Source organism: Cryptomeria japonica, unplaced genomic scaffold, assembly GCF_030272615.1.
Source record: "Cryptomeria japonica unplaced genomic scaffold, Sugi_1.0 HiC_scaffold_1857, whole genome shotgun sequence".
In the NCBI taxonomy this organism is placed as follows: Eukaryota; Viridiplantae; Streptophyta; class Pinopsida; order Cupressales; family Cupressaceae; genus Cryptomeria; species Cryptomeria japonica.
In genome coordinates this window covers 1,930-22,490 of record NW_026730132.1, presented here as the reverse complement: position 1 = coordinate 22,490, position 20,561 = coordinate 1,930, and the positions used below count along the sequence as shown (strand labels likewise).

General features: G+C 60.3%; 2 non-coding genes across 2 annotated transcripts; both read right to left on the bottom strand.

The window, feature by feature from the left end:
* Nucleotides 1–579: 579 nt before the first annotated feature.
* LOC131873502 (5S ribosomal RNA) lies at nucleotides 580–698 on the bottom strand. Its single transcript, XR_009371434.1, has one exon. It is a non-coding gene; the product is annotated as a 5S ribosomal RNA (ribosomal RNA).
* A 7,822-nt stretch (nucleotides 699–8,520) lies between these two features.
* Nucleotides 8,521–8,639, bottom strand: LOC131873501 (5S ribosomal RNA). The gene has a single exon (XR_009371433.1). It is a non-coding gene; the product is annotated as a 5S ribosomal RNA (ribosomal RNA).
* Between the last annotated feature and the right edge of the window lie 11,922 nt (nucleotides 8,640–20,561).

Sequence of the window (20,561 nt, the reverse complement as noted above, 5' to 3'; positions counted from 1 at the left end):
GCCTTGGTGCGCACACCTTGGCTGGGCTGCGCACACCTTGGCACCCGCGTTTCCTTCATTTTAAATTTTTTTTTTTTACAATCTCTCAAGTGGGAAATTCTATAATCTCAACTTTTTTTGCCTTTTCAGGAAACTTTTGAATGGAGCGCATCATTGGTGCGCTCCGAAGTGTGCTCCAAAGCTCTCTCCAGCTGCGTGCACCTGCCCCGGCCGCGCACCCGGCCCCGCCCAGCTTCGCTCACCTGTCCCGGGCGTCTGGTGCGGAACCTTAGAGTAAGAAACATCACCGTGCACCTTGGCCAACGTGCGCGACTCGACCGAGCGCGCACTGGCCGAGGTGCACACCGATTTCACCTGGGTGCGCGCGCAGCACCTCGGGCGCACCGGGGTGCGCGCACAACGCCCGGGTTGCACCGTGGCCTGTGTGCTCGGGGCGCCTCGGGTGCGCGCTCGGTGTCGCCCCCTCGCGCGCGCGGTAGTGCGGGCAGCGCACCCCGGCCCGGCCCGGCCCCGACGAGAACGCAAACGGGCAAAAGGTTTATTCAAATAGCATTGCGACGCCCGGCGAAAAACTAAAAAAGGGTGCAACACCGGGACTTCCCGGGAGGTCACCCATCCCAGTACTACTCCGGCCCAAGCGCGCTTAACTGCGGAGTTCTGATGGGATCCGGTGCACTAACGCTGGTATGATCGCACCCGTTATGAGCTTGTCGCAGTGTGTACTTAGCAAACCGCGACCCACGTGCGAATCCACCCCGGCCACCCACCCCCGTCGAGGTGCACACCCTCCCTCGCGAAGTGCGCCCCGTTCGCCAAGTGTGAGCCCTGCCCGGGTGCGCGCACCTTGCTAGGGCGTCGGGTGTGCACCCGGCCCGGCCTACGTGCGTGCACCTGGAGGGGGCGTCGTGTGCGTGCAGTGTCCCGTCTGCAACGCGGTGCCCACACACCACCTCGGGCGCAACGACCTGCGCTCACATGTGGGCCGAGTGCACCTTGGTGCATGTTCGGGGCGCCTCGGGTGCACGCTCGATCTTGCCCCGGTGCACCAAGGCGCTCGGTTTGCCCCGGGTGCGCACTTGGTGCAAGGTGGGCACCCAAAATAGGGATCAAGCACCAAAACACAAGTTTCGGGATGCAAAATGGGACCCAAGGACCACAAATGCGTTCCAAGACCCATGATGGGTCCACGAGAACAAAAATGTGTTCCGAGACTTAATAAACAAATATTGGGTTTTAGGAGAAGAAACATGCTCTGATGCCCAAAACGAGAATCGACCCCGAAAAGGCCACAGGCCAAAAGTGGGATGCGAGACAAAAAAAAATGGGACCCGAGGACCAAAATTGGGTTCCCAGGTCGAAGACAGGGCAACCGGACAAGAAACGACCTCTAAGGCTCGAAATGAGTCCCGACGACTAAAACTTGACAAGAAGCACCCATCAGGCACCCAACTCGACACCCATGGGATGCCGACCCACCCGGGCTTCCACCTAGCACACCTTGGCACCCACCCACCCTCGCACCCAACCTCGCACCCAACTTAGCACCTTTGAACCCACATTGGCACTCACCCTGACCCTGGCACCTTGGAACCCACATTGGCACTCACCTTGACCCTGGCACCCACCTTTGCACTCACCTTGGGACCCACCCTGGCTCCCACCTCGGCACCCACCCAGACACCCACCTTGGTTCCTTGGCACCCACCTTGGATCCTTGGCACCCACCCCGACACCCACCTTGGCACGCAACTTGGCTACTTGCCACCCACCTTGGCTCCTTGACGCCCACCCCGACAACCACCCCGTGACCTACCCTGGCTAGGGTTGGTGCACACCCACCCTGGTGCCCACCTTGGCACCCACCCTATGACCCACCTTGGCACGCACCTTAGTACCCACCCCGTTACCCACCCTAGGACCCACCCCGTGACCCACCTTGGCCAGGGTGGGTGCCTTGGTGCGCACAACTTGCCTGGGCTGCACACCAGGGCGGGCTCAAGATGGCACCCGCGTTCCGTTTTTTTCACTATCTTTCAAAACGGAAATTTTAAAATCTCATTTTTTTCTTTTTTTTGCCTTTTCTGGAAATTAGTGAAGGCAGCGCATCAAAGGTGCGCAATGCTGGTGCGAACCCGGGAGCGCTCCGATGTGTGCTCCAAGGTGCGGCGTGCACGAAGTCCGAGCCCGGTTTGCCCCGGGTGCGCACCTCGCGTGCACCTTCGCCGGGGTGAGCACCTTGGCTGGGTTGCGCGCCCTGGTGCGTACCAAGGAGCGCTCTGAAGTGTGCTCCAAGGTGCGGCGTGCACGAAGTCGGAGCCCGGTTTGCCCCGGGTGTGCACCTCGGGTGCGCACCTCGCGTGCACCTTCGCTGCGGTGGGCACCTTGGCTGGGTTGCGCGCCTTGGTGGGCACCATGCAGTGCACGAAGTCGGAGCCCGGTTTGCCCCGGGCGCGCACCTCCGCCAGGGTGGGCACCTTGGTGCGCACAACTTGCCTGGGCTGCGCATCAGGAAGGGCTCAAGATGGCACCCGCGTTCCGTTTTTTTCACTATCTTTCAGAACGGAAATTTTAAAATATCGTTTTTTTTTGCCTTTTCTGGAAATTAGTGAAGGCAGCGCATCAAAGGTGCGCAACGCTGGTGCGAACCTGGGAGCGCTCCGATGTGTGCTCCAAGGTGCGGCGTGCACGAAGTCGGAGCCCGGTTTGCCTCGGGTGCGCCCTGGTGGGCACCATGGTGCGCACCAAGGAGCGCTCCGAAGTGTGCTCCAAGGTGCGGCCTGCACGAAGTCGGAGCCCGGTTTGCCCCGGGTGTGCACCTCGGGTGGGCACCTTGGTGCGCATGCCTTGCCTGGGCTGCGCACCAGGGCGGGCTCAAGATGGCACCCGCGTTCCTTTTTTTTCACTATCTTTCAAAACGGAAATTTTAAAATCTCATTTTTTTTTGCCTTTTTCTGGAAATTAGTGAAGGCAGCGCATCAAAGGTGCGCACCTCGCTGCCCACCACGGTGCGCAACGCCGGTGGGCACCCGGGAGTGCTTCGAAGTGTGCTCCAAGGTGCTGCGTGCACGTTGTCGGAGCCCGGTTTGCCCCGGGTGCGCACCTCGCGTGCACCTTCGTCGGGGTGGGCACCTTGGCTTGGTTTGCCCCGGCTGCGCTCCGAAGCGGGGTTATTGGAGCGCCGCCTCTTTTTTTGTCGGAGCGTTTGGTGGGGTTTCTCGCATTGGCTCTTCCGAGGCCCGGTTGCCACCCTGGCGCGCACGAAGTCGGAAGTAGGGTTAATTGCCCGGGTGCGCACCTTTGCCAGGGTGGCACCTTACCTGGGCTGCGCACCAGGGCGGGCTCAAGATGGCACGCGCGTTCCGTTTTTTTCACTATCTTTCAAAACGGAAATTTTAAAATCTCCTTTTTTTTTTGCCTTTTCTGGAAATTAGTGAAGGCAGCGCATCAAAGGTGCGCACCTCGCTGCCCACCTTGGTGTGCTCTGAGGTGCGCACCCGGGAGCGCTACGAAGTGTGCTCCAAGGTGCGGCGTGCACGTTGTCGGAGCCCGGTTTGCCCCGGGTGCGCACCTCGCCTGCACCTTGGCCGGGGTGGGCACCTTGGCTGGGTTTGCCCAGGGTGCGCTCCGAAGCGGGGTTACTGGAGCGCCCCCTCTTTTTTTGTCAGAGAGTTTGGTGGGGTTTCTCGCATTGGCTCTTCCCAGGCCCGGTTGTTGGGTGCGCTCCCACCCTGGCGCGCGCGAAGTTGGAAGTTGGGTTAATTGCCCGGGCGCGCACCTTCGCCAGGGTGGGCACCTTGGTGCGCAAACCTTGGCTGGGCTGCGCACCAGGGCGGGCTCAAGATGGCACCAGCATTCCCTTTTTCTCACTATCTTTCAAAACGGAAATTTTAAAATCTCGTTTTTTTTTTGCCTTTTATGGAAATTAGTGAAGGCATCGCATCAAAGGTGCGCACCTCGCTGCCCACCTTGGTGTGCTCCGAGGTGCCCACCACGGTGCGCAACGCCGGTGCGAACCCGGGAGCGCCCCGATGTGTGCTCCAAGGTGCGGCGTGCACGAAGTCGGACCCCGGTTTGCCCCGGGTGCGCACCTCGCGTGCACCTTGGTGCGCACACCTTGGCTGGGTTGCGCGGCCTGGTGGGCACCATGGTGCGCACCAAGGAGCGCTCCGAAGTGTGCTCCAAGGTGCGGCGTGCACGAAGTCGGAGCCCGGTTTGCCCCGGGTGCGCACCTTCGCCGCGGTGGGCACCATGGCGTGCACGAAGTCGGAGCCCGGTTTGCCCCGGGTGCGCACCTCGCGTGCACCTTCGCCGGGGTGGGCACCTCGGCTGGGTTGCGCGCCCTGGTGCGCACCAAGGAGCGCTCTGAAGTGTGCTCCAAGGTGCGGCGTGCACGAAGTCGGAGCCCGGTTTGCCCCGGGTGTGCACCTCGCGTGCGCACCTCGCGTGCACCTTCGCTGCGGTGGGCACCTTGGCTGGGTTGCGCGCCTTGGTGGGCACCATGCAGTGCACGAAGTCGGAGCCCGGATTGCCCCGGGCGCGCACCTCCGCCAGGGTGGGCACCTTGGTGCGCACAACTTGCCTGGGGTGCGCACCAGGAAGGGCTCAAGATGGCACCCGCGTTCCGTTTTTTTCACTATCTTTCAGAACGGAAATTTTAAAATCTCGTTTTTTTTTTGCCTTTTCTGGAAATTAGTGAAGGCAGCGCATCAAAGGTGCGCAACGCTGGTGCGAACCTGGGAGCGCTCCGATGTGTGCTCCAAGGTGCGGCGTGCACGAAGTCGGACCCCGGTTTGCCCCGGGTGCGCACCTCGCGTGCACCTTGGTGCGCACACCTTGGCTGGGTTGCGCGCCCTGGTGGGCACCATGGTGCGCACCAAGGAGCGCTCCGAAGTGTGCTCCAAGGTGCGGCGTGCACGAAGTCGGAGCCCGGTTTGCCCCGGGTGCGCACCTCGCGTGCACCTTCGCCGCGGTGGGCACCATGGCGTGCACGAAGTCGGAGCCCGGTTTGCCCCGGGTGCGCACCTCGCGTGCACCTTCGCCGGGGTGGGCACCTTGGTGTGCAGACCTTGGCTGGGGTTGCGCGCCCTGGTGGGCACCATGGTGCGCACCAAGGAGCGCTCCGAAGTGTGCTCCAAGGTGCGGCCTGCACGAAGTCGGAGCCCGGTTTGCCCCGGGTGTGCACCTCGGGTGGGCACCTTGGTGCGCATGCCTTGCCTGGGCTGCGCACCAGGGCGGGCTCAAGATGGCACCCGCGTTCCTTTTTTTTCACTATCTTTCAAAATGGAAATTTTAAAATCTCATTTTTTTTTTGCCTTTTCTGGAAATTAGTGAAGGCAGCGCATCAAAGGTGCGCACCTCGCTGCCCACCACGGTGCGCAACGCCGGTGGGCACCCGGGAGTGCTTCGAAGTGTGCTCCAAGGTGCTGCGTGCACGTTGTCGGAGCCCGGTTTGCCCCTGGGTGCGCACCTCGCGTGCACCTTCGTCGGGGTGGGCACCTTGGCTGGGTTTGCCCCGGCTGCGCTCCGAAGCGGGGTTATTGGAGCGCCGCCTCTTTTTTTGTCGGAGCGTTTGGTGGGGTTTCTCGCATTGGCTCTTCCGAGGCCCGGTTGCCACCCTGGCGCGCACGAAGTCGGAAGTAGGGTTAATTGCCCGGGTGCGCACCTTTGCCAGGGTGGGCACCTTACCTGGGCTGCGCACCAGGGCGGGCTCAAGATGGCACGCGCGTTCCGTTTTTTTCACTATCTTTCAAAACGGAAATTTTAAAATCTCCTTTTTTTTTTGCCTTTTCTGGAAATTAGTGAAGGCAGCGCATCAAAGGTGCGCACCTCGCTGCCCACCTTGGTGTGCTCTGAGGTGCGCACCCGGGAGCGCTACGAAGTGTGCTCCAAGGTGCGGCGTGCACGTTGTCGGAGCCCGGTTTGCCCCGGGTGCGCACCTCGCCTGCACCTTGGCCGGGGTGGGCACCTTGGCTGGGTTTGCCCAGGGTGCGCTCCGAAGCGGGGTTACTGGAGCGCCCCCTCTTTTTTTGTCAGAGCGTTTGGTGGGGTTTCTCGCATTGGCTCTTCCCAGGCCCGGTTGTTGGGGTGCGCTCCCACCCTGGCGCGCGCGAAGTTGGAAGTTGGGTTAATTGCCCGGGCGCGCACCTTCGCCAGGGTGGGCACCTTGGTGCGCACACCTTGGCTGGGCTGCGCACCAGGGCGGGCTCAAGATGGCACCAGCATTCCCTTTTTCTCACTATCTTTCAAAACGGAAATTTTAAAATCTCGTTTTTTTTTTTGCCTTTTATGGAAATTAGTGAAGGCATCGCATCAAAGGTGCGCACCTCGCTGCCCCACTTGGTGTGCTCCGAGGTGCCCACCACGGTGCGCAACGCCGGTGCGAACCCGGGAGCGCCCCGATGTGTGCTCCAAGGTGCGGCGTGCACGAAGTCGGACCCCGGTTTGCCCCGGGTGCGCACCTCGCGTGCACCTTGGTGCGCACACCTTGGCTGGGTTGCGCGGCCTGGTGGGCACCATGGTGCGCACCAAGGAGCGCTCCGAAGTGTGCTCCAAGGTGCGGCGTGCACGAAGTCGGAGCCCGGTTTGCCCCGGGTACGCACCTCGCGTGCACCTTCGCCGGGGTGGGCACCTCGGCTGGGTTGCGCGCCCTGGTGCGCACCAAGGAGCGCTCCGAAGTGTGCTCCAAGGTGCGGCGTGCACGAAGTCGGAGCCCGGTTTGCCCCGGGTGCGCACCTTCGCCGCGGTGCGCACCATGGCGTGCACGAAGTCGGAGCCCGGTTTGCCCCGGGTGCGCACCTCGCGTGCACCTTCGGCGGGGTTGCGCGCCCTGGTGGGCACCATGGTGCGCACCAAGGAGCGCTCCGAAGTGTGCTCCAAGGTGCGGCGTGCACGAAGTCGGAGCCCGGTTTGCCCCGGGTGCGCACCTCGCGTGCACCTTCGGCGGGGTTGCGCGCCCTGGTGGGCACCATGGTGCGCACCAAGGAGCGCTCCGAAGTGTGCTCCAAGGTGCGGCGTGCACGAAGTCGGAGCCCGGTTTGCCCCGGGTGCGCACCTCGCGTGCACCTTCGCCGCGGTGGGCACCATGGCGTGCACGAAGTCGGAGCCCGGTTTGCCCCGGGTGCGCACCTCGCGTGCACCTTCGCCGGGGTGGGCACCTCGGCTGGGTTGCGCGCCCTGGTGCGCACCAAGGAGCGCTCCGAAGTGTGCTCCAAGGTGCGGCGTGCACGAAGTCGGAGCCCGGTTTGCCCCGGGTGCGCACCTCGCGTGCACCTTCGCCAGGGTGGGCACCTCGGTGCGCACACCTTCTCAATGTTTTCTTGCCTTTTCTGGAAATTGGTGAAGGCAGCGCATCAAAGGTGCGCACCTCGGTGTGCTCCGAGGTGCGAACCCGAGAGCGCTCCGAGGTGCCCACGAAGTCGAAAGTCGGGTTAATTGCATTGTTTTCCCCGGGTGCGCTCCGAGGTGCGCAACATCGGCGCGCACCAAGGAGGGCTCCGAAGTGTGCTCCAAGGTGCGCACGATGGCGTGCACCTCTGGTGCGCACGATTCGGAGCTCGGTTTGACCGGGGTGCGCACACCTTGGCTGGGTTGCGCACCTTTTGTGCGCTCCAAGGTGCGCACGAAGTCGGAGCTCGGTTTGCCCCGGGTGCGCACCTTCGCCAGGGTGCGCACCTTGATGCGCACGCCTTGGCTGGGCTGCGCACCTTGGTGGGCGCCATGGTGCGCACCTTTCGTGCGCTCCAAGGTGCGCACGAAGTCGGAGCTCGGTTTGCCCCGGGTGCGCACCTTGGTGGGCGCCATGGTGCACTCCGAGGTGCCCAAGATTGGTGCGCACCAAGGAGCGCTCCGAAGTGCGCTCCAAGGTGCGCGCGAAGTCGAAAGTTGGGTTAATTGTCCGGTTTGCCTCGGGTGCGCACCTTGCGTGCACCTTCGCCAGGGTGGGCGCCTTGGTGCGCACACCTTGGCTGGGCTGCGCACACCTTGGCACCCGCGTTTCCTTCATTTTAAATTTTTTTTTTTTACAATCTCTCAAGTGGGAAATTCTATAATCTCAACTTTTTTTGCCTTTTCAGGAAACTTTTGAATGGAGCGCATCATTGGTGCGCTCCGAAGTGTGCTCCAAAGCTCTCTCCAGCTGCGTGCACCTGCCCCGGCCGCGCACCCGGCCCCGCCCAGCTTCGCTCACCTGTCCCGGGCGTCTGGTGCGGAACCTTAGAGTAAGAAACATCACCGTGCACCTTGGCCAACGTGCGCGACTCGACCGAGCGCGCACTGGCCGAGGTGCACACCGATTTCACCTGGGTGCGCGCGCAGCACCTCGGGCGCACCGGGGTGCGCGCACAACGCCCGGGTTGCACCGTGGCCTGTGTGCTCGGGGCGCCTCGGGTGCGCGCTCGGTGTCGCCCCCGCGCGCGCGGTAGTGCGGGCAGCGCACCCCGGCCCGGCCCGGCCCCGACGAGAACGCAAACGGGCAAAAGGTTTATTCAAATAGCATTGCGACGCCCGGCGAAAAACTAAAAAAGGGTGCAACACCGGGACTTCCCGGGAGGTCACCCATCCCAGTACTACTCCGGCCCAAGCGCGCTTAACTGCGGAGTTCTGATGGGATCCGGTGCACTAACGCTGGTATGATCGCACCCGTTATGAGCTTGTCGCAGTGTGTACTTAGCAAACCGCGACCCACGTGCGAATCCACCCCGGCCACCCACCCCCGTCGAGGTGCACACCCTCCCTCGCGAAGTGCGCCCCGTTCGCCAAGTGTGAGCCCTGCCCGGGTGCGCGCACCTTGCTAGGGCGTCGGGTGTGCACCCGGCCCGGCCTACGTGCGTGCACCTGGAGGGGGCGTCGTGTGCGTGCAGTGTCCCGTCTGCAACGCGGTGCCCACACACCACCTCGGGCGCAACGACCTGCGCTCACATGTGGGCCGAGTGCACCTTGGTGCATGTTCGGGGCGCCTCGGGTGCACGCTCGATCTTGCCCCGGTGCACCAAGGCGCTCGGTTTGCCCCGGGTGCGCACTTGGTGCAAGGTGGGCACCCAAAATAGGGATCAAGCACCAAAACACAAGTTTCGGGATGCAAAATGGGACCCAAGGACCACAAATGCGTTCCAAGACCCATGATGGGTCCACGAGAACAAAAATGTGTTCCGAGACTTAATAAACAAATATTGGGTTTTAGGAGAAGAAACATGCTCTGATGCCCAAAACGAGAATCGACCCCGAAAAGGCCACAGGCCAAAAGTGGGATGCGAGACAAAAAAAAATGGGACCCGAGGACCAAAATTGGGTTCCCAGGTCGAAGACAGGGCAACCGGACAAGAAACGACCTCTAAGGCTCGAAATGAGTCCCGACGACTAAAACTTGACAAGAAGCACCCATCAGGCACCCAACTCGACACCCATGGGATGCCGACCCACCCGGGCTTCCACCTAGCACACCTTGGCACCCACCCACCCTCGCACCCAACCTCGCACCCAACTTAGCACCTTTGAACCCACATTGGCACTCACCCTGACCCTGGCACCTTGGAACCCACATTGGCACTCACCTTGACCCTGGCACCCACCTTTGCACTCACCTTGGGACCCACCCTGGCTCCCACCTCGGCACCCACCCAGACACCCACCTTGGTTCCTTGGCACCCACCTTGGATCCTTGGCACCCACCCCGACACCCACCTTGGCACGCAACTTGGCTACTTGCCACCCACCTTGGCTCCTTGACGCCCACCCCGACAACCACCCCGTGACCTACCCTGGCTAGGGTTGGTGCACACCCACCCTGGTGCCCACCTTGGCACCCACCCTATGACCCACCTTGGCACGCACCTTAGTACCCACCCCGTTACCCACCCTAGGACCCACCCCGTGACCCACCTTGGCCAGGGTGGGTGCACCCACCCTGGTGCCCACCTTGGCACCCACCCATCCTAGCACCCAGCCTGTGACCGGGCTTGGAACCCAACCTTGCACCCGCACCCGTCTTGGCCAGTGTGGGTGCGCACTCCATCCTGGCACCCACGTTGTGACACACCCTTTAACCCACGCACCCTAGCACCCACGTTGGCACCCACCTTGGAACCCAACCTAGCAACTTGGCACCCACCCCGTGACCCACCTTGGCATCCACCATAGCAGTCGCCGACTTGGCACCCACCTCGGCACCCACCTTGACACTTGTGGACCCACCTTGCCACTCACCCTAGCATCGACCCATCCTAGCACCCACCCTGGCACCTTTGCACCCTAGCACTCACCCATCCTAGCACCTAACCTGTGACCCACCTTGACACTCACCCTCGCACCCACCTTGGAACCCAACCTAGCACCCACCCACCCTGACACCAACCCTAGCACCTACCCACCCTTGCACCCACCCTGTGACCCATCTTGGCACCCACCCATCCTACCACTCAACCTATCACCCACCTTCTCACCCACCTTGGCATCCACCTTAGCACCCACCCACACTGGCACCTTGGCACCCACCTCGGGCAAGGTGGGTGCACACCCACCCTGGCACCCAATTTAGAACCCACCGAGCATGTTACCCACCTTGGCACCCACATTGCAGCCCACCCTAGTACCCACCCTATGACCCACATTGGCATCCACACCCTAGCACCCAGGCACCTCGACACCCGCCTTGACACCCACCCTAGCACTGAACCTGTGACCCACCTTGGAACTCACCCTAGAACCCACCCACCCTGTGAACCACCTTGGCATCCACCTTAGCACCCACCCACCTTGGCACCCACTCTAGCACTCACCCATCCTAACACCCAACTTGTTACCCACCTTGGCACCCGCCCTCGCGTCCACCTTGAAACCCACCCTAGCACCCACCCACGCAGGAGCCCACCTTGGCACCCAACCTAACACCCACGCATCCTGGCACCCAACTTGTGACCCACCTTGGAACCCACCCTAGTACCCACCTTTGAACCCACTATATCACCAACCCACCTTGGCACCCACCCTATGACCCTCTTTGGAATCCACCCTAGCACGCACCCACCCTGGCACCCACCATGGAGCGCACCCTAGCACCCACCCACCTCGGCACGCACCTCAACACCCACCTTGGTGTGCGCACTGCGCCAACCTCTCAAAGACCCTATGTGGTGCGCTCCAAAGTGTACACCTTTGGTGCGCTCCAAGGTGCGCACCTTTGGTGCACACCGAGGTGCACACCAAAGTGTGCACCGAGGTGAGCACCAAAGTGCACTCCAGGGTGCACACCAAGGCGTGCACCTTTGGTGCGGTCAATGCAAACGAATTCGGAAGTTGGGGTCGATGTCCTAATCGCTGCTGCAGACTACACGTATGAGAATCGGACAAATAGCTTTATATAGGGGAGGTGTTGCGTTTGATGGGTCGACTCCCCTGGTTGTGTGCACTGCACCAACTTCAAAGACCCTGTCTTGTTTAAGAAGTCAAAAGTTGGGGTGGATGTCCTAATCATTGCTGCAGTCTACGCATGTATGAGAATCAGACAAATAGCTTATATAGGGGAGGTGTTGCATTCGGTGGGTTGACTCCCCTGGTTGTGCGCACTGCGCCAACCTCAAAGACCCCGCATAGCAGAAGAAGTCGGAAGTCGGATTTTGGTGAGCACCAAGGCGTGCACCTTTGGTGCGGTCAACGCAGACGAATTCAGAAGTTGGGGTGGATGTCCTAATCGTTGTTGCAGGCTACACATGTATGAGAATCAGACAAATAGCTTATATAGGGGAGGTGTTGGGTTTGATGGGTCAACTCCCTTGGTTGTGCGCATTACGCCAACCTCAAAGACCTTGTTTTCGTTAAGAAGTCAAAAGTTGGGGTCAATGTCCTAATGGCTCCTGCAGGCTACACATGTATGAGAATCGGACAAATAGCTTATATAGGGGAGGTGTTGGGTTTGATGGGTCGACTCCCCTGGTTGTGCGCATTACGTCAACCTCAAAGACCTTGTTTTCGTTAAGAAGTCAAAAGTTGGGGTCGATGTCCTAATTGCTCCTGTAGACTACACATGTATGAGAATCAGACAAATAGCTTATATAGGGGAGGTGTTGGGTTTGATGGGTTGACTCCCCTAGTTGTTCGCATTACACCAACCTCAAAGACCTTGTTTTCGTTTAGAAGCCGAAAGTTGGGGTCGATGTCCTAATTGCTCCTGCAGGCTACGCATGTATGAGAATCAGACAAATAGCTTATATAGGGGAGGTGTTGGGTTTGATGGGTCGACTCCCCTGGTTGTGCGCATTGCGCCAACCTCAAAGACCCTGCATTGCGGATGAAGTCGAAAGTCAGAGTTTGGTGTGCTACAAGGTGTGGTCGAAGGTGCTCACCTAGGTGTGCACCTTTGGAGCACAGGAAAAGTGCCCTCCAAAAGTGCGCACCTTTGGAGTGCACAAAAGTGCCCTCCAAAAGTGCGCACCTTTGGAGCGCAGAAAAGTGCCCTCCAAAAAGTGCCCTCCAAAAGTGCGCACCTTTGGAGCGCAGAAAAGTGCCCTCCAAAAAGTGCCCTCCAAAAGTGCGCACCTTTGGAGCGCAGAAAAGTGCCCTCCAAAAAGTGCCCTCCAAAAGTGCGCACCTTTGGAGCGCAGAAAAGTGCCCTCCAAAAAGTGCCCTCCAAAAGTGCGCACCTTTGGAGCGCAGAAAAGTGCCCTCCAAAAAGTGCCCTCCAAAAGTGCGCACCTTTGGAGCGCAGAAAAGTGCCCTCCAAAAAGTGCCCTCCAAAAGTGCGCACCTTTGGAGCGCAGAAAAGTGCCCTCCAAAAAGTGCCCTCCAAAAGTGCGCACCTTTGGAGCGCAGAAAAGTGCCCTCCAAAAAGTGCCCTCCAAAAGTGCGCACCTTTGGAGCGCAGAAAAGTGCCCTCCAAAAAGTGCCCTCCAAAAGTGCGCACCTTTGGAGCGCAGAAAAGTGCCCTCCAAAAAGTGCCCTCCAAAAGTGCGCACCTTTGGAGCGCAGAAAAGTGCCCTCCAAAAGTGCGCACCTTTGGAGCGCACAAAAGTGCCCTCCAAAAGTGCGCACTTTTGGTGCGCACCAAGGCGCTGGTTCGGTCGTTGCAGGCGAGTTCGGAAGTTGGGGTCGATGTCCTGAGCGGAGGTGCAAACTACACAGGTGTCGGAATCGGACAAATAGCTTATATAGGGGAGGTGTATGCTTCGATGGGTCGACTCCCCAGGTTGAGCGCACCGCGCCAACCTCAAAGACCCTACGGTATGGATGAAGTCGGAAGTTGGGTCCGATGACCGATTCGATTAGTAGGTATGCTCATGAGGTCGGAATTTGGGTCCGATGACCTGCCATGTGCAGGAAGGCGAATGTTGACACTGTGCGTTGCAAGGTGCACACCAAGGCGCTGGTGCGGTCTTTTTAGTCGAGTTCGGAAGTTGGGGTCGATGTCCTGATCGGAGGTGCAAGCTACACAGGTGTGGGAATCGGACAAATAGCTTATATAGGGGAGGTGTATGCTTCGTTGGGTCGACTCCCCGGGTTGAGCGCACCGCGCCAACCTCAAAGACCCTACGGTATGGATGAAGTCGGAAGTTGGGTCCGATGACCGATTCGATATGTAGGCATACTCGCGAGGTCGGAATTTGGGTCCGATGACCTGCCACGTGCAGGAAGGCGAATGTTGGCACTGTGCGTTGCAAGGTGCGCACCAAGGCGCTGGTTCGGTCGTTGGAGGCGAGTTCGGAAGTTGGGGTCGATGTCTTGATCGGAGGTGCAAACTACACAGGTGTGGGAATCGGACAAATAGCTTATATAGGGGAGGTGTATGCTTCGTTGGGTCGACTCCCCGGGTTGAGCGCACCGCGCCAACCTCAAAGACCCTACGGTATGGATGAAGTCGGAAGTTGGGTCCGATGACCGATTCGATATGTAGGCATACTCGCGAGGTCGGAATTTGGGTCCGATGACCTGCCATGTGCAGGAAGGCGAATGTTGGGACTGTGCGTCGCAAGGTGCGCACCAAGGCGCTGGTGCCGTCGTTGCAGTCGAGTTCGGAAGTTGGGGTCGATGTCCTGGTCAGAGGTGCAAACTACACAGGTGTGGGAATCGGACAAATAGCTTATATAGGGGAGGTGTATGCTTCGATGGGTCGACTCCCTGGGTTGAGCGCACCGCGCCAACCTCAAAGACCCTACAGTATGGATGAAGTCGGAAGTTGGGTCCGATGACCGATTCGATACGTAGGCATATTGGCGAGGTCTGAATTTGTGTCCGATGACCTGCCATGCGCAGGAAGGCGGAATTTGGGTCCGATGACCGAGTTGATGGCGTGCCATGCGCAGAAAGGCGGAATTTGGGTCCGATGACCGAGTTGATGTTGATGGCCCGCCATGCACAGGAAGGCGGAATTTGGGTCCGATGACCGATTTGAAGGCGTGCCATACGCAAAAAGGCGGAGTTTGGGTCCGATGACCGAGTTGATATTGATGGCCCGCCATGCGCAGGAAGGCGGAATTTGGGTCCGATGACCTGACATACGCATGGAGTCCGACTCGGGGGCCGATGTTCGATTCGATGACTTGCATTGTGGGTAAAGTCGGAAGTTGTGGTCTTTGACCCGATTCGATGACCAGACTTCGGCTGCTTGAGAATCGGACAAATAACTTATATAGGGGAGGTAGTGTTCTCGAGCATCCTCCCCCCGTGCCCGTTTATGTCGATTGATGCTGGTGCTCGACTGGTTGGAGCGCTCGGATGCAAAAATCTTGCACCAGGATTTATCGATTGTGATGGACACGGCAAGTCTCCTGATTGCTATGCAGGAGCTCATCGTGAATCTCTATGCGGCCTTGGTATGGACTCGACCTGCGGAATGGTTCGGCAATGGTAGTCGCTCCAACACGTCCTTGCAATGGCCACAGAGGTGATTCGACTAGAGCTCCAGTCTAGCTTTTGGGTTGCTTGGCGGACTGGTATAGCCGCGATCGAGTTCCGGCCATGAACGTTTTAGATAGCTCTTGGGCTTTCTGGGACGGAAGTCGGAAGTTTGGGCTGTTGTCCGATTTGATGACCATTCTTCGGATGTGTGAGAATCGGACAAATAACTTATATAGGGGACTGTGTTGTCTCACGCAGCCCCCTCCGTGCCCCTCTATCTCGACCGATGTTGGTGCTTGAAAGGGTTGGGATCGCTCGGATTTATAAACGTGCACCACCATTTGTCGAGTGTGAGGGACGCGGCAGGTCTCCTAAATGCTATGCGGGCGCTCTCTGAGAATCTCTATCCGGCCTCGACACAGACTAGTCTTGCTGAATGGTTTGGCACTGGTAGTCGATCCAACACGTCGTTGTTGTGGCCGCCTAGGCGATTCGATTCGAGCCCCCGTCTAGCTTTTGGGTTGCTTGGCGGATTTTGCCCTATCCGCAAGTGAGCTCGGTCCCTAAACGTTCGAGAAACCCGATTGCTATGCGCCGACTCTCTTTCTTGCGAGCCTCCATCTAGCTTTTGGGTCTCTACGGAACGGAAGTCGGAATCTGGGACCGTTGTTTGATTCGACGAGGCAGACTACGGTTGTGCGAGAATCGGACAAATAACTTATATAGGGGAGGTGTTGACTGGAGCATTCTCCCCCGTGCCCCTCTAACTCGACCAATGCTGGCGCTCGAACGGTGGTAGCGCTCGGATTTTCATTGAGCGCCAGCATTGGTCGATTTAGAGGGGCATGCGAGATTCCCGAATGCTATGCGAGGGCTCTAACGGAAATGTCTATTGGTTTCGGTATGGATGCAATTGCGAGTGGTTCGGCAAAGGTAGTCGTTCCGATGCGTCCATGTCGTGGCCAAATCGATAATTCGATTTGAGCCCTCGTATAGCATTTGGGTCTCTCGATGTGATTCCGCATTCCAGTCCCTTTGGGCACTGCTTGAGCCGCATCCCAGGGGGTTCCCTTCCCAATAATCTGCCTCGCAACCCGATTGCTATGCGGTGAGGCTCCTCGGCCGCCTCGGAACTATCTGTGTATCAGACGCATCGCGGGATAAGGGGTTGGCAACGGTAGTCGCCCCAAGCGCGTCCGATGCTTGGACCATTCCGAGGCGGCCCTGAAGCCTCTTCCGTCTAGCCGTTGGGTCCTTCTCGCCGCATCCCTCGCCTCGCACCCCGATTGCTATGCGGTGAGGCTCCTCGGCCGCCTCGGAACTATCTGTGTATCGGACGCGTCGCGGGATAAGGGGTTGTCACTGGTAGTCGCCCCAAGCGCGTCCGATGCTTGGACCATTCCGAGGCGGCCCTGAAGCCTCTTCCGTCTAGCCGTTGGGTCCTTCTCGCCGCATCCCTCGCCTCGCACCCCGATTGCTATGCGGTGAGGCTCCTCGGCCGCCTCGGAACTATCTGTGTATCGGACGCGTCGCGGGATAAGGGGTTGTCATTGGTAGTCGCCCCAAGCGCGTCCGATGCTTGGACCATTCCGAGGCGGCCCTGAAGCCTCTTCCGTCTAGCCGTTGGGTCCTTCTCGCCGCATCCCTCGCCTCGCACCCCGATTGCTATGCGGTGAGGCTCCTCGGCCGCCTCGGAACTATCTGTGTATCGGACGCGTCGCGGGATAAGGGGTTGTCACTGGTAGTCGCCCCAAGCGCGTCCGATGCTTGGACCATTCCGAGGCGGCCCTGAAGCCTCTTCCGTCTAGCCGTTGGGTCCTTCTCGCCGCATCCCTCGCCTCGCACCCCGATTGCTATGCGGTGAGGCTCCTCGGCCGCCTCGGAACTATCTGTGTATCGGACGCGTCGCGGGATAAGGGGTTGTCACTGGTAGTCGCCCCAAGCGCGTTCGATGCTTGGACCATTCCGAGGCGGCCCTGAAGCCTCTTCCGTCTAGCCGTTGGGTCCTTCTCGCCGCATCCCTCGCCTCGCACCCCGATTGCTATGCGGTGAGGCTCCTCGGCCGCCTTGGAACTATCTGTGTATCGGACGCGTCGCGGGATAAGGGGTTGTCACTGGTAGTCGCCCCAAGCGCGTCCGATGCTTGGACCATTCCGAGGCGGACCCGAAGCCTCTTCCGTCTAGCCGTTGGGTCCTTCTCGCCGCATCCTTCGCCTCGCACCCCGATTGCTATGCGGTGAGGCTCCTCGGCCGCCTCGGAACTATCTGTGTATCGGACGCGTCGCGGGATAAGGGGTTGTCACTGGTAGTCGCCCCAAGCGCGTCCGATGCTTGGACCATTCCGAGGCGGACCCGAAGCCTCTTCCGTCTAGCCGTTGGGTCCTTCTCGCCGCATCCCTCGCCTCGCACCCCGATTGCTATGCGGTGAGGCTCCTCGGCCGCCTTGGAACTATCTGTGTATCGGACGCGTCGCGGGATAAGGGGTTGTCACTGGTAGTCGCCCCAAGCGCGTCCGATGCTTGGACCATTCCGAGGCGGACCCGAAGCCTCTTCCGTCTAGCCGTTGGGTCCTTCTCGCCGCATCCCTCGCCTCGCACCCCGATTGCTATGCGGTGAGGCTCCTCGGCCGCCTTGGAACTATCTGTGTATCGGACGCGTCGCGGGATAAGGGGTTGTCACTGGTAGTCGCCCCAAGCGCGTCCGATGCTTGGACCATTCCGAGGCGGACCCGAAGCCTCTTCCGTCTAGCCGTTGGGTCCTTCTCGCCGCATCCCTCGCCTCGCACCCCGATTGCTATGCGGTGAGGCTCCTCGGCCGCCTTGGAACTATCTGTGTATCGGACGCGTCGCGGGATAAGGGGTTGTCACTGGTAGTCGCCCCAAGCGCGTCCGATGCTTGGACCATTCCGAGGCGGCCCCGAAGCCTCTTCCGTGTAGCCGTTGGGTCGTTCTCGCCGCATCCCTCGCCTCGCACCCCGATTGCTATGCGGTGAGGCTCCTCGGCCGCCTTGGAACTATCTGTGTATCGGACGCGTCGTGGGATAAGGGGTTGTCACTGGTAGTCGCCCCAAGCGCGTCCGATGCTTGGACCATTCCGAGGCGGCCCCGAAGCCTCTTCCGTGTAGCCGTTGGGTCCTTCTCGCCGCATCCCTCGCCTCGCACACCCGATTGCTATGCGGTGAGGCTCCTCGGCCGCCTTGGAACTATCTGTGTATCGGACGCGTCGCGGGATAAGGGGTTGTCACTGGTAGTCGCCCCAAGCGCGTCCGATGCTTGGACCATTCCGAGGCGGACCTGAAGCCTCTTCCCTCTAGCCGTTGGGGCTTTCTCGCCGCATCCCTCGCCTCGCACCCTGATTGCTATGCTGTGAGGCTCCTCGGCCGCCTTGGAACTATCTGTGTATCGGACGCATCGCGGGATAAGGGGTTGGCAGTGGTAGTCGCCCCAAGCGCATCCGATGCTTGGACCATTCCGAGGCGGCCCTGCAGCCTCTTCCGTCTAGCCGTTGGGGCCATCTCGCCGCATCCCCCACCTCGCACCACGATTGCTATGCGGTGAGGCTCCTTGGCCGCCTCGGAACTATCTGTGTATCGGACGCATCGCGGGATAAGGGGTTGTCACTGGTAGTCGCCCCAAGCGCGTCCGATGCTTGGACTATTCCGAGGCGGCCCTGCAGCCTCTTCCGTCTAGCCGTTGGGGCCATCTCGCTGCATCCCCCACCTCCTCGGCCGCCTCGGAACTATCTGTGTATCGGACGCATCGCGGGATAAGGGGTTGGCAGTGGTAGTCGCCCCAAGCGCGTCCGATGCTTGGACTATTCCGAGGCAGCCCTGCAGCCTCTTCCGTCTAGCCTTTGGGGCCATCTCGCCGCATCCCTCGCCTCGCACCCCGATTGCTATGCGGTGAGGCTCCTCGGCCGCCTGGGAACTATCTTCGTATCGGACGCATCGCGGGATAAGGGGTTGTCACTGGTAGTCGCCCCAAGCGCGTCCGATGCTTGGACTATTCCGAGGCGGCCCTGTGGCCTCTTCCGTCTAGCCGTTGGGGCCATCTCGCCGCATCCCCCACCTCGCACCCCGATTGCTATGCGGTGAGGCTCTTCGGCCGCCTTGGAACTATCTTCGTATCGGACGCATCGCGGGATAAGGGGTTGTCACTGGTAGTGGCCCCAAGCGCGTCCGATGCTTGGACTATTCCGAGGCGGCCCTGCAGCCTCTTCCGTCTAGCCGTTGGGGCCATCTCGCCGCATCCCCCACCTCGCACCCCGATTGCTATGCGGTGAGGCTCCTCGGCCGCCTTGGAACTATCTTCGTATCGGACGCATCGCGGGATAAGGGGTTGTCACTGGTAGTCGCCCCAAGCGCGTCCGATGCTTGGACTATTCCGACGCGGCCCTGTGGCCTCTTCCGTCTAGCCGTTGGGGCCATCTCGCCGCATCCCCCACCTCGCACCCCGATTGCTATGCGGTGAGGCTCCTCGGCCGCCTTGGAACCATCTTCGTATCGGACGCATCGCGGGATAGGGGGCTGTCACTGGTAGTCGCCCCAAGCGTGTCCGATGCTTGGACCATTCCTAGGCGGCCCTGAAGCCTCTTCCGTCTAGCCGTTGGGGCCTTCCCGCCCCATCCCTCGCCTCGCACCCCCGATTGCTATGCGGTGAGGCTCCTCGGCCGCCTTGGAACCATCTGTGTATCGGACGCATCGCGGGATAAGGGGTTGGCACTGGCAGTCGCCCCAAGCGCGTCCGATGCTTGGACCATTCCGAGGTGGCCCTGAAGCCTCTTCCGTCTAGCCGTTGGGGCCTTCCCGCCCCATCCCTCGCCTCGCACCCCGATTGATATGCGGTGAGGCTCCTCGGTCCGCCTTGGAACTATCTGTGTATCGGACGCATCGCGGGATAAGGGGTTGGCACTGGTAGTCGTCCCAATCGCATCCGATGCTTGGACCATTCCGAGGCGGCCCTGCAGCCTCTTCCGTTTAGCCGTCGGGGCCTTCCCGCCGCATCCCTCGCCTCGCATCCCGATTCCTATGCGGTGAGTCTTCTCGGCCGCCGCGGAACTATACCTGTTATTGCTACTGCATCCTTCGGCTGGTAACCTCCTCTGCCGCCTTGGAACGTTCTCTTTGTCGGACGCGTCGCGGGATAAGGGGTTGGCACTGGTAGTCGCCCCAAGCGCGCCCGATGCATAGACCGCTCCGAGTCGACCTTGCTTTCAGCCTCTCACATGCATAGACCTCTCTGAGTCGACCCTGCAGCCTCTCACGTTTAGCCTTTGGAATCTCGCCTCACAACATGATTGCTATCCTTGATGCATCCCTTGCCTCGAGCCCTGATTGCTTTCTTGGCTGCATCCCTCCTCTCCTCACAGCCCGGTTGTCATCACTGCTTCATCCGTCGCTTCATGCATTCTGGCTGCTGGGCCCTTCCCACCGCACACCTCGATTGCTATCTCTTCTGCATCACACACCCCGATTGCTATCTCTGCTACATCCCTCGGCTCTCACTTCTGCATCCTTCGCCTCACACCTCGATTGCTATCAATGCTGCATCCGTAACCTCACACCCCGATTGCTATGCGGGGAGGCTCCTTGGCCGCCTTGGAAATTTCTGTGTGTCGGACGCACCGCGGGATAAGGGGTTGGCACTGGTAGTCGCCCCAAGTGCGCCCGATTCTTAGACCGCTTCGAGGTGACCTCGTAGCCTCTTTCGTCCAGGCTTCCTGCCTTCAACGCCCTTTTT